Source organism: Ovis aries, chromosome 1 (genome assembly GCF_016772045.2).
Source record: "Ovis aries strain OAR_USU_Benz2616 breed Rambouillet chromosome 1, ARS-UI_Ramb_v3.0, whole genome shotgun sequence".
NCBI classification, from domain to species: Eukaryota; Metazoa; Chordata; class Mammalia; order Artiodactyla; family Bovidae; genus Ovis; species Ovis aries.
In genome coordinates this window covers 97,868,016-97,881,958 of record NC_056054.1, presented here as the reverse complement: position 1 = coordinate 97,881,958, position 13,943 = coordinate 97,868,016, and the positions used below count along the sequence as shown (strand labels likewise).

The following is a 13,943-nucleotide window of genomic DNA, read 5'->3' as shown; positions in this document are numbered from 1 at the left end:
GAACTGAAGGAAAAAGCCTTGATTCCTAAAATAAAATAAGAACCTGGGTCACGGGTGGGAGTACTGGACTGGCCTGAGTCATGATTCCCCTCAGCCTCTGATAGGCAGAACTTTGCTAATGTGCAGGGGCTTCCAGGAACTCACTGGAGCTGGCATTAGGTGGAGGGCAGTAAATGGCTCCCTACAGGGACATTGGGGAAAAGGAGATACAGAAGCCAGGTTTTCAAAATACATAGAGCATGACATGGACAGGCATTCAGACCTCTCCAGTTTTACTCACATTTTTCCTTCTCCATATTAGTCAAAACCCAGAAAAATGAACGGAGTTGAAATCTGTCCAGGAATGTAGGACAATATTATACTGAATTGAATTTGGGCCACATTTATGAAGACCCAGCGAGCTACACAAGAATACAAGATAATCATTGCTTCAGACAGTCCAATTGAGAAGGCCAATTATTTATATGCGAGTAACAGAGAAAGACCAAACAATCTTTAGAGCCAGTGGAGAGACGTCCACGTTGGACTAGAAGGAGAAAATAAACAGAGTGGTGTGAAATAGTGTAGGTCTGGTGAGTAGCTCTAAATCATGCTATTGTAAAATGAAAACGGATTGAGTTTTGAGCTAACATGAATGCCTTACCCCAATCCACTGAAATTCTGATTTCAAAGTTCTGGGGATGAGGTCTGGATATCAGTATCTTTCAAAGCTCTGCTAATATGCATCAAGTATTAGAAGCACTGTGGATCTGATAGGATGTAAGTAACCAATATGGCTGTGGCCTATGAGTGGCTGTTTCCGAAAAAAGCTGAATATCAACAATTGAGGGAATTTGCATTCTTCTCTCAACAGAACTATTCATACAGCCTACAGAAGATAAAAGGGAAAAAAGGAGATGAGGATAGTCAAGTTAGATATATAATCTCTCTGTTTGGATTAAAATTTCCCACAATTTTTATGATAGAAGACTAAAAAAAAATTTACATAGACCTCAAAGTATAAAATTGACCTTCCCCTTGCCATAAGAATAAAATTTAGTATGACCTTTTCTACTGTTAAAATGCAACTTGCAGTTGGCTATTCACTAAACATGTTTCACAGACTACTAACTGGCTCAGAACAGCAGGTTCAACAAATTTTTTTTCATTGAATATATTCTTTATGCAAAAACCCCATAATGAATAGTAGGCCTTATCTTGCTATATTTATCCTTTGCATACCCTTTTATCAGTTTAGTTAAGTTGCTCAGTTGTGTCCAAATCTTTGCAACACCATGGACTGCAGCACACCAGGCTTCTCTGTTCATCACCATCTCCCAGAGCTTGCTCACTCTCATGTCTATTGAGTTGGTGATGCCATCCAATCATCTCATCTTCTGATGTCCTCTTCTCCTCCTGCCTTCAAGTTTTCCCAACATCAGGGTCTTTTCTAAGGAGTCAGTTCTTCACATCAGGTGGCCAAAGTATTGGAGTTTCAACTTCAGCATCAGTCCTTCCAATGAATATTCAGGACTGATTTCCTTTAGGATGGACTGGTTAGATCTCCTTGCAGCCCAAGGGACTCAAGAGTCTTCTCCAACACCACAGTCCAAAAGCACCAATTCTTTGGCACTAAGTTTTCTTTCTGGTCCAACCCTCACATCCATACATAACAACTGGAAAAACCATAACTTTGACTAGATGGACCTTTGTTGGTACAGGAACGTCTCTGCTTTTTAATTCGCTGCCTCAGCTTATCATAACTTTTCTTCCAAGGAGTAACCGTCTTTTAATTTCTCTGCTGCAGTCACCATCTGCAGTGATTTTGATCTTCATGACATCCCCCCCTTCCTTTTTTTGAATGCATAGTTTTAAGCCACCTTTTTCACTCTTCTCGCACATTCATCAAGAGGCTCTTTAGTTTCTCTATGCTTTCTGCTATAAGGGTGGTGTCATCTGCATATCTCAGGTTATTGCTATATCTCTTGGCAATCTTGATTCCAGCTGTGCTTCATCCAGCCCAGCATTTCTCATGATGTACTCTGGATAAAATTTAAATAATCAATGTGAAAATATAAAGCCTTGACATACTCCTTTCTCAGTTTGGAACCCATCTGTGTTCCATGTCCAGTTCTAATGACGTTTCTTGACCTGCATACAGGTTTCTAGGAGGCAGGGAAGGTGGTCTGGTATTCCCATCTCTTTAAGTATTTTCCATAGTTGGTTGTGATCCACACAGTCAAAGGCTTTGGCCTAGGCAAGAAAGCAGAAGTAGATGTTTTCCTATACACTTGCATAAAATACTAGGAGAGACACTTTCTGTGAGAAAAGTTTGAGAAAAAGGTGATGAGAATTTAGTATAACTAAACTGAATGCTCTATCACGTCAGAGTTTTATTTGTATAGATGTCAAGGATATTCCTAGAAATGCCTTAAGGTAGATTCAGCATGAAATGAAATCACCTTCATAGCATTTTGGTGTCCATGGGATGCGAATGGCTTGAGACACAGTTACCCACCCTGCTCTCTTTTTGCTAATTTTATTTTGAGTTTCCCCCCTTTCCATTCATTCCTCAGTCTCTTTGGAGCAGGATTTCCCTGGAAAGCCTTATTCCTGTCCAGCAGGATGACCAAACAGACTCTATTAACTGTTGACTCCTCCAGATTGCACCTTTCCTCTTCTCCTCTCCCTTCCCGCAAATGTATAGGAAGGCCCGTGGCCTGGGTTGTCAGTAACAAGTCATGTGGTTTTGGATAGTCCTTAGATCCTTGAAAACATAGCTCCTCTCTGTAAATTATGGAACTGGACTTGGATTCCTTCTGAGGTCCCTATCGGTGCTCACAATCCAGGACTCTCCGGTAGCCTGCTTCTCCTCCTCAGAAGGCAGGGACGAAGAGGTAGAAGAGGGTGCTTTCTCAGGTGAGGATCCTCTGCTCCCATAGCAGTCTGTTTCTAATTGTGTATGAGGGATGCTCAGCACATCCATCCCTGAACATGTGGGAAAGCACACAGATGAAGGGGATTCAAGTGTGAAATGACTGTTGAGGACTGAGTGGTGGGGATCCAGTTAAGGCTCAGAAGCAGCTTTGAGCTGAGATATCACCAAGCAAGGTGGGCTGAGGACAGGGGTCCTTAGATGCTGCACCACAGGCTGGATGAAAGTTTAGGGAGGTATTCCTTCTAACTCATGGATCTCACTTTTCTCTCCAGCCAGCCTGCGGCTCTCCCTTCAGCTCATCCTGTCAACAGGAGCTCTGTCTGCCCCTGGCCCCAGTCACCATGTGGCCATCCCTCCAGGCTCAGCAGGACCTAACAAACACTCACGTTTCTTCTCTCGCTCTCTCTGTCTTTCACAGATACCAATTACTTTAGGAACTAAGAAAAGATATTGTCAGTTTGAGAAACCACACTATAAAATTACTTTTTCCATTTGATGAAAGAAATCTACAATAGAACCTCAATTTAAACCTCAGCAACACTGGAGGGATCCTTTCCTGAGAACGAACATCCCAACCAACAACCACTCTGCACACCTCAAGGGACAGAATTGATGGGAGTAATCCCAGTCATCAGCCTCCGAATGTAATCCTCAGTAAGGTAATCAATGCTTCGATGGACACAGAGTTTGGAAAGAACTTAACTCTTGCTCCTCTAAATATTCATCCTCCACAAACCAGCATGGGAACAATTGGAAGAAGACAACATATCAACCTGGTCATTCTTTGCCACCAGATGGACTGTGCTCAAAGCAGACAGCAGTTACTATGGATTGTTCTTGATAAAAGTGTTTATCCTGTGTTTAATATTGAGGTAGATATCAGATAACTGCAGAATTTAGACCTTTGAACCAGAAAACTGGCCTGTCTTTCTTCAAACAGTCGATGTTTACACCAAAAAGACAACAAAAAGGAGAAGAGATGTTTTAGGTTCCAAAGGACTAAAAAGATTGTGTTACTTTATTTCTTTAGTCCTTTGGAACCTCAAACATCTCCTCACCTTTTTGTAGTTATCTTTGATGGTCGTGACATTGACTTCTTTGCAGAGGATAGGTCAGTTGTCTACTCCAAGGTCTACATTTTGCAGTTGTCTGATCATTTCCTCAGGATTAAGTTCAGGTGAACCCTTTTTGCCAAGAACACCATCTAGTACATGCTGTGTGCTTCCTAGGGCAGCCTGTTTGGAGGCTAAGAGTGTCCACTTTACCTGTCACCACTATTATTATTTTAGCATTAAACACTGTTATGTGGAGGCTTATAAGATCTGTTCATTGAAAAGACAGGTGTTTGTGTCTGTAATGAGTAAGTTGATTAGTGGTATTCTGAGAGTCTATGAATATCGTATTCTATGATGCTCTTTCTGTAAAATTTTACCATCCTTTATTGATCCCTGATGTGTGTCAATTATCATATCTGTGGTATTGCCAGCTTTGTGCTGTGGAAAAGACAATCCCTACCCCTAACATATTATTAAAAATATTTTTGGTTCACTGTGGACTCGTGCTTTTTTAAAGTTCAGTGTTATGATCCACTATTTTCCTGCATTTATGTTTATTTGGAGGCTAACTGCTTTACAATGTAGTGTTGGTTTCTGCCATACAACAGTGGGAATCAAACATAAGAATAAATGTCCCCTCCTTCTTGAACCTCCTTCCCACCCCTCCCCCATCCACAAGCCATTATTAACGTGATTGATTTTATTAATATCAATACTCTTGTTCTCATGTGCCAGGCTGTGCTTAGTTGCTCTGTTGTTCCGACTCTGAACCCCATGGACTGTAGCCCGCCAGGCTCCTGTGTCCGTGGGGATTCTCCAGGCAAGAATACTGGAGTGGGTTGCCATGGTCTACTTCAGGGGATCTTTCCAACCCAGGGATCGAACCCGGGTGTCCACCACTGCAGGCGGATTCCACCATGGAAGCCCAAGAATACTGGAGTGAGTATCCTATCCCTTCTGCAGGGAACCCTACAAAACCAGGAATCGATCCAGGCTCTCCTGAATCGAAGGCAGATTTTTACCAGCTGAGCTACCAGGGAAGCCCCTTTGTTTCTCCTGTTCAGTGTTGTATCTTAATCTCCTCTCACATCTCTTCATCTATGTTTACCATTTGTAGTAGATTGTATCTTCTGTGTGTCTTTCTCTGTTATTTTATTTTCTTTGTGTATGCATATCTGTGGGTGTGTGTCTTTTGCTTGGTATTTTGGAAGGCCTGGATAGCTAGTTAGTGCACTAAAATTTTTGACACATTAGTCCTTTAGTATTTTGTCATCTTTCTAGCACTGGTGGTGCAGAGGTTAAAGCGTCTGCCTGCAATGTGGGAGACCTGGGTTCGATCCCTGGGTCGGGAAGATCCCCTGGAGAAGGAAATGGCAACCCACTCCAGTATTCTTGCCTGGAGAATCCCATGGATGGAGGAGCTTGGTGGGCTACAGTCCATGGGTCGCAAAGAGTCGGACTCGACTGAGCGACTTCACTTTCACTTTCTTTCTAGTATTTGAAGTATATGTTTTAAATGTTATCTGTCAGCTTCAACTTTTTAGTACTGTGATGCTCGAGGACATTATTCTGCTTTTTTCTTCTCTCTTTACCTACCTTATAGTAGTATTACCTTATTGTATTATTTCAACCCAATCAAATGTATACCCTTTATGTACTATATTTTTCCTACCTTTTTTTGTTAATGTGCTAATTGGTAGGGTAGAGGTAGGAGCTGGAGGAGGGGCCCACTGGGTCCTTTTGACCTCCTGGTGGCACAGGATGGCTGTCCTACTCTGGGAGTACCAACAGCCTCCCTGCAGAAGTTTGAGGGTGTACCTAGGCTGCCCCCAGAGCAGGGCCCACGACACAGTGGCTTAAATCTACAATCACATATATTCAGTGATGACCAGATATACAAAACTCATAGTTTCCTGTCAATTCTTGATGAGCAGAGTTCATCTTTAAAGATTTCTCATGATGGACTGAGGGCTCCTTAAGTTTGATATATTTAATACTAGTTTTCTGTTGCTTTGATACAGTACAGACACCTTGGCTTTATAAACAACTTGTCCACAATGAGTTCTATTGATTTTTTTAAAAAATAATATCTTACTTTGTATGTTCTGCTGAGATGTAGAATGTAAACGGATTTTTCTTCACTGAGGGCAAAAGGTGGTCTGGAGCTTCAGGACATTTTTTCTTTTTTAAAAAAAGTCTTTCACTCTACTAGGATAGGTCTTAGAACTGACCATTCCAGCTCTATTTCCACTAGGTCTCTATGACTTTCTCACTATCTTTTGTTCATTTCTATTCTGTTTGATGCTTTCATTTTTAATGCAGTGTCCCTTATAACCTGGGATAAATATGTTCTCTGTGTACCTTGTCATTCAGCCATTTTTTTTTAAGGAATTTTACTTTTAATTTTTTAAATCTCTGCCAGTTTCAATTTCTCCTTTCTTTTTTCCTGTCTACTTCTATCTCGTGTTCTGTATTTCTCACATAAAATATTGAAGGTTTTTCCATGTGCATGTATCTACAAGTGCTTTGTTCAGAACAAATCAAAATATGGATGCCATTTTACATTTCCCAAGGTTTTTTGATAGATTTTGAGGCAATTTTTTCACTTGCTGAAATTTTTGACTCTCATTTGACACTTTTTTCTTCTGCCACCTTGGAAGAAACGTCAGCTATATAGTTTTCATTTTCACATGACTAGGTTTACCTAAATGACAGACAGTTGTTCCAGGTCAGAAGGGATTAGTGCTTTGAGTGACTTACTTGATTTCTTTGTTTTAGGTCTGTCTTGTGCAATTATGGCTCTTCTCATGTGGCTAAGAGGTTAAAGTGGTGTCTGCCTGTAATGCAGGAGACCTGGGTTCGATTCCTGGGTCGGGAAGATCCCCTGGAGAAGGAAATGGCAACCCACACCAGTATTCTTGCCTGGAGAATCCCATGGATGGAGAAGCCTGGTGGGCTACAGTCCGTGTGGGCGCAAAGAGTCAGACACGACTGAGCGACCTAACTTTCTAACTTTTGTGCAATTATTCGAGCAGAGCTAAGGCTTGGGGGAAAGGCATGGTGTGTCTCTTGATTTGGGGATTCTATTTCTTCCAGTAGGACCTTTCATTTCTGCCAGTTGCACCGTTCTTTTTTCATCACCACAAGTGTGCAAAGGATGCTGCCTTCAGCTTGGTCTCACATCTGATCCCAGTAATCGTGCCTCCTCAAGACTGTCACCCTCGGTCCTGTGCACTGTCGAACCCCTTCCTATCAATTCCCTAGTCAACAGAGCTTGAGCCAACCGTGTCGCAGACACCCTCTGAGGTGATCCACGTGCTCTTTCTGTGAGTTACTCTACCTGAGCTCTGTCTGGAGTACGCCCTCCCTGCTGCGCTCTCCTGTGTGCAGGGTCCTTGTTGATCCTCTGCTGCTGTGTGGCTCCCAGACCCAGCTGAGTATAGACCAAGCCACGCCCACAGGCCTCTCTGTGCCCTGGGTATTTGGGGCTGGGTTCTGAGTGGTGGCCTTGACTCTCTCTCTTAGTCCCTACCCCTTGGAATTGTATATTGAGAGATTCAGCTGCTATTATTCTAGATGGTCCTGTGTTCTCCTATCATCCTTTTTCAAATCTGAAATTTCAATAGTACACAAAAGTAGACATAACAGAACAGGCCCATCTTTGTCAGGCATGGTCTACAATTACCAGCTTATGGCTGAACTTGTCTGACTACAATCCATGCACTTACCTTTTCCTATGTTTTTTAAAGGGAATCTCAGACATCATGTTTCATCTATAATTAGTCAGCATGTTTCCCCTCAATGAGAACTCTTTTTGAAAGTATTATCATCATAAATAATCATAAATTAATTCAAAATCTTTAATATCATAAAAGACTATTCACATTTTCCATTTTTTAAAATGCAGCATTTTTTCCAGCTTATTTGATCACATAGGGTTTTTAAAATTAATTTAATTATTTATGGCTGCCCTGAGTCTTTATAGCTTGGCACAGGGCTTCTCCAGGTGTGGAGAGGGGGAGCTACTCTCTTGTCGTTTGCTGGTTTCTTGGGCTTCAGTAGTTGCTGCCCATGCGCTCAGTTGTTGTGGCTTGTGGGCTTAGGAGCCCCACAGCATGTGGGATCTTACTGGACCAGGAATCAAACCTGTGTCCTCTGCATTGCTAGGCACATTCTTAACCAGGGAAGCCTCCCTCGCACTCCTCCATTATTGTTTCTAAGTTAGTCTTCTTTTTTGGATCCAAATAGAATCCACAAACTGGAATCACTAAGATAATGCATTTAAGTCTCTTACATGTATGCTTACCTTCTATTTCTTCCTTCCTTCTTTCCTTCCTTCTTTACTCCCTCTCTCACCCGCTGTCCATCTTGCTTGGTCCCCTGGGCTGTCCTTTATTTCCCCTTTAAATCATTCATTTGTTGAAGAAACTGGGTTCGTTTTTCTGTAGCATTGCCACAGTCTAAACTGTATACTAGGGTGTACTTTAATAAGTGTTTCTGTCTTTCATACTTCCTTCTTGGTGGTAGAGTATACAGCAGCGCTGTAATGTAATGAAAATGCAAGTCACACTCATAGTTTAAAATTTTCTAGTAACCACATTGACAACTAAAAATTATAAGAGCACAACAATGCAAATATAATCTTCTACATAGCTGATAATACTGTATATACCTTAAAGGAAATATGGGGCTTCCCAAGAACTCGCCTCCCAATGCGGGAGACCCAAGAAATGTGGATCCAATCCCTGGGTCAAGAAGATCCTCTGGAATAGGAAATGGCAACCCACTCCAGTATTCGAGCCTGGGAAATCCCATGGACAGAGGAGCCCGGCAGGATCCATATCCAAAAGAGTTGGATAAAACTGAGCGACTGAGCACACACTCAAAGGAAATAGAATTCTACCAATGTTTTAAACTTGTGTTTTATAGAAAAATATTGTGCATGTCTCCAACTTTTAAGGTGACAGTCACATGAATTAGAAATGAACATCCAGGTCCTCAGTCCTACTACTTTGTAACTATTCAACAGCCATATGTCTAGCGGTCCCGACTTTGGAGCTGTAGATACAGAGACTGATGAGACTCACACTTGCAGTCCTGGCAAGACTACTTCAGAAGTGGTGTGCGCTCTCTGATGAGGAGGCACATCAAGTCCTGTGTGTTTCCTCAAACAGTATTACCAGCCCTTTTAGTTCAAGACCTCTCCATCCATTTACTGATTATGCGGCACGAAATGGTGATATTCCATCATCATGTAGTATTTAACTGGAATACTTGCATAGAAAGAAACTTCTCCTAAATACTAAATACTGTTTAGTTACTCAATGGTACCCTCTGTAAAGAAAACTGCAGCTTAGTGAGCCATGCTCCAAGTATCCTCTGTGGTCACCAATTTGTTTATTTCTTTTTGTCCCCTGTGTGCTAATATGAATTCAAAATTTCAAATACCGTGAAGTATTTCAATTTATTGCAATATAGCTCTTATCAATACTCAAATTATCTCTCTTTTGGCAGTGAAGGTGACTTTAAGCTGGCTCCTCAATTCTTTTGAAAAGGTTCTAATAATATTTGAGACCTTTCTTGATAACACTATGACAAGGTGCTTCTCTTTGATCCTGAATATTTTCTACCCCTGATCTGGACTCAGTCATTTTTCTAAGAATCTCGGGTTTCCTTTTGTGCAAAATGTTATTCCCAAATCAAATTGTAACCTTAAAATGCTTACTGGATTTGGTTTATTTCTAGGCATTTCCAGTGGACAGAAGTAGGAAATACATACTCATCTTCATATGAATGTATATACTCAAATTCAGAATGTCAGGCTTTATTGAATGTTTATCTTTCATCTGCCTCTTTTCTGTATACCAGTATTTTTGTATTTAAGGACACTGAGAGTAATAGAAATACAAGATTTCATACAATCTCCTTTGCTTATCCCCACATCATTTGGAATAAGAAGAAATAGCAACAATGCCCATAATAACACAATTCAGTAAAGCAGCTTTTTAAAAACTTTTGTCACTGTTCAGGGTACATATAAATTATACTGTTTTATAGTTTTCATCTATATGGTTGTTCCACAAGTTACATCGTTTTTCCAATGTCTAGAAGTGACATTTAAAAAGTCAATTTTATAATGATAAAAAAGTGAATGCTGTTTCCAACTCAAATCTAACTACATAGAATATATTCACTATTCTGGCCCTGACTATAAGATCTGCAAGGGCCTCAAAGGCGTGGGTGACCCACCCCTGATCTCAGACGCTGGAATACACCGCCCAGACTCCTCTTTCTGGCTGAGTTTGGGATGAAAGGACAAGATTTCCTGGAGTCAAGGTTCAAGTCTTAGCCTAACAGCGGTTTTTTGTGTCCAAAGGAGACTTAGGAGCGAGAAGTTCTGAAATGAATTGAAATAGGATCGATCAAAACTGCGAATAATAGAGCACCTGAATAAAATATAGTACTTCCCATTCAGGTCTGGAACCCCGCCCTGAAAGCTGTCACCCTGGCTGGTCAATGACATCACAGCCCCCGGACCATTATTCACAGGGACAAGACGTGTGGTCCGAAACCCCTCGTGGGGCAGGACTCAGTGGGCGCAGCTTCTGCCTTTTACCTCGAGACCCAGGGTGACCCGACAGGGGGTGGCAGTGCTTCGGTCGCTGCGCCCTTTGGCGGCGGGGCCGGGCCTCCGATGACCATTGACCGGCAGAGCCGCAGGGTCCTGCGGGGACGCCACGGGCTCGTCCCCCACCTCCCCGTGGTCCAGGGCCCTGCGCTGCTCAGAGCAGCAGGTTTCGGACCTCGACTGCTGAGCGGGAGGCGGCAGAGCACCGGGGCCCAGGGCCTCCTTCGCGGGACCCAGACCTTCTGGTCCCCAGAGCAGGACGAGCTGGGCGCTGGGGCGGGAGAGCAGGTCCACTCAGCGCGCACCTGAGGCGCAGGTCGCTTTCAGGAGACTGAGTTCCGGCTGCGCCGGTAAAAGACCCTGCGTGCGGCCTAAAGGGAAAGGTCCCACCGAGACTCGAACTCGGATCGCTGGATTCAGAGTCCAGAGTGCTGACCATTACACCGTGGGAACACGGCCGTCTCGCTCTCCAGCAGCTGAGCCGTGTGGCTCGCAGCCGCGCGGTCCCAGGCCCGCCCTCCCTCCCGGCGCGCTTGTCACTCCGCCGCGAGCTGCTTCCTCCCGACGCCAGGGGGCGCCTGACTCGCCGGCGGCGGCCGTCTCTACAGCTTTGGACGCAGTGGAATGAGAGGAAACCCATTCCGGGTGAGCGAAGAGGAGGGGTTTTAGGCCTCCCCCAAATGCTCCTGCTCTGCTGGTATTTCTAGAGTTTTCTGCCCTGAGGTAAAATTCCCGCCAGGAAACATTTTAAAAAGCCCCTTCCCTCTTTGGAGTTGTCCTCTTCCTGCTGCGCCGGGAACTCTGAACGTCCTCAGAAGAGCCCTTGGGACTTGGTGGGCTGTCCCATGCCTGGTACCCACGTCCAAGGGTAGAACTGCGGGCCACCGTCGGTTTCGTGGGGTGGGGAGTCGGGGGTGGGGGTACGACACGGCGTTTGCTCTGGTCGGAAGGATCAGCCTTCCCACTCGTTGCACCATGCCGGTGGAGGAACTTCCAGCCCAAATAAGTTAGGCATAAAGGACGGTTTACAGCAGTAACAGGACTGTTCAAATGTGCCAAATCCTGTAAGCGTTGAGCAGTGGAAAGGATGGGTTTGTTTTGTTGTTCAGCCGCTCTGTCGTGGCCGACTCTTTTCGACCCCATGGACTGCACGACGCCAGGCGTCCCCGCCCTTCACCATCTCCCAGGCCTTACTCAAACTGCCTTCAACTTTCCCAGCATCAGGGTCTTTCGCATCATGTGGCCGAAGTATTGGAGAGTCAGCCTCAGCGTCAGTCCCTCCAATGAATATTCAGGACTGATTTCCTTTAGGATTGACTGGTTTAATCTTGCAGTCTAAGAGACTCTCAAGAGTCGTCTCCAACACTACAGTTAAAAAGCATCAAGTCTTTTGCGCTCAGCTTTCTTTGAGCTTTCCTTGTGGCTCAGAGGTTAAAGCATCTGCCTGCAATGCAGGAGACCTGGGTTTCATCCCTAAGTCCGGAAGATCCTCTGGAGAAGGAAAGATCCTCTGGAGAAGGAAATGCGATTCACTCCAGTGCTCTTGCCTCAGAGGAACCTGGTAGGTCACAGTCCATGGGATCACAGAGTCGCATAGGATTGAGCAACTTTTATTCTCTTTATGATTCAACTCACATCCATACATGGCCACAGAAAAACTATAGCTTTGACTAGACAGACGTTTGTTGGCAAGTTAATGTCTCTGCTTTCTAATATGCTGTCTAGGTTTGTAGTAGCTTTTCTTCCAAGGAGCAAGCGTCTTTTAATTTCATGGCTGCAGTCACCATATGCAGTGACTTTGGCGCCCAAGTAAAGAAAGTCTGTCACTGTTTCCTTGTTTCCTCCATCTATTTGTTATGAAGTGATGGGACCAGATACCATGGTTTCTGTCTTTTGCATGTTGAGTTTTAAGGCAACTTTTTCACTCTCACTTTTTCTGCTTTCTGGCATCATAAGGATGGTGTTATCTGCATACTCGGTTTTGTACTTTACATGATGTACTCTGCATGTAAATAAGCAGGCTGACAAGACACAACCTTTGATGTACCCCTAGACTCATCTGAAATCACCCTGATGCTGGGAAGGACTGAAGGTGGGTGGAGAAGGGGACAACAGAGGATGAGATGCCTGGAAGGCATCACCAATTCAATGGACTTGAGTCTGAGTAAACGCCGAGAGTTGGCGATGGACAGAGAGGCCTGGCGTGCTGCATTCAGTCCGTGGGGTCTACAGAGACAACAAGACTGAACTGAAGTAGCTACTATAGTATATATATAAAAAACAACACATAACTTCTATGTATAATACAAAACATAAAAAGTTAATAGCTTGAGGGAGCAGTGTATTCACTACTGAGCTGAACTTGTTTGACTAGTCATGTTCACTTTTAGTGATCTCACTAGGCTCTTCCATCCATGGGGTTTCCAAGCAAGAGTACTGGAATGGGTTGCCATTTCCTTCTTCAGGAAATTTTTCCGAGGGCTTCCTGCATTGCAGGGAGGTGTTTCAAATCACCTGAGCTGCCAGAGAAATCCCACATAACAGTAGAAGGTAGTTCTATCGTTGAAACCATAGTTACCAGGGGAAAACGCACACGCAGTCCCCAACTATCACAAACTATGCAGTTGAGTTTCCCGCTTTTGGGGAAACCGCAGAGGTCTACACACCCGCAGGGCAATGGGCGAGCCTAGCCCTGGGAGAACCACCTTCGTGATCACAGTATCTGCCCTGCCAGGTAAGTATAAAGTAATTCTGCCCGCCGCCCACACAGCCTTAGACACGTTCACAGTACTCACAGGCTCACTTTGCTATTGCCGCCCCATCTCTTCCACCACCTTCCACACCCCATCGTTTCCCACGCCTCTCAGGCACTCCTAACAACTCTTCTAATAATATCCAAGCAGTATCTCAAGAAAACTTGTTCAACCTGCAAAGTGGCAGGCCAGGAACTATACCACTTCCGCTGCAAAATTTACATAAGCCCAGCCCCATTCAGGACCTATAAGGCGGTTCCTGTCCTCCAACCCAAGCCCTGTCCCTTGCCCCTCACCTCCCCTCCCACCCTAGCCCAGACGACCAATGGGCAGGCCGGCTGCTGAAGGAGAAGTGAAGTCATGATTCCGGACAGTTTAGGGAGCCCAGGAATCAGTGGAAGCAGACCCTTTATCCTTTAGTTGAGATGTAGGGGAATTAAGCCACCTTCTTTGCGTTCTTAACTTTATTCTGTGTTACATGCTGAGAATAGTATTTCTGTGGTCTTCTGTTCAGTTCAGTTCAGTCGTTCAGTCGTGTACGACTCTTTGCGACCCCATGAATTGCAGCTCGCCAGGCCTCCCTGTCCATC

General features: G+C 44.1%; 1 protein-coding gene and 2 non-coding genes across 4 annotated transcripts in view; 1 reads left to right on the top strand and 2 right to left on the bottom strand.

Annotated features, from left to right (window-relative positions):
- The window catches only part of LOC114117240 (neuroblastoma breakpoint family member 4-like), a 32,571-nt gene extending 28,106 nt beyond the window's left edge, over positions 1–4,465 (top strand). For both annotated transcript variants that reach the window (XM_042253293.2, XM_060413618.1), the window contains one exon: positions 3,336–4,465. The gene's annotated coding sequence lies outside the window, so the exon portion shown is untranslated. The remainder of the gene's footprint in view (positions 1–3,335) is intronic.
- A 6,516-nt stretch (positions 4,466–10,981) lies between these two features.
- On the bottom strand, positions 10,982–11,053 carry TRNAQ-CUG (transfer RNA glutamine (anticodon CUG)). Its single transcript has one exon. It is a non-coding gene; the product is annotated as a tRNA-Gln (tRNA).
- Positions 11,054–13,178: 2,125 nt separating this feature from the next.
- LOC114112215 (U1 spliceosomal RNA) lies at positions 13,179–13,342 on the bottom strand. The gene has a single exon (XR_003587720.2). It is a non-coding gene; the product is annotated as a U1 spliceosomal RNA (small nuclear RNA).
- Between the last annotated feature and the right edge of the window lie 601 nt (positions 13,343–13,943).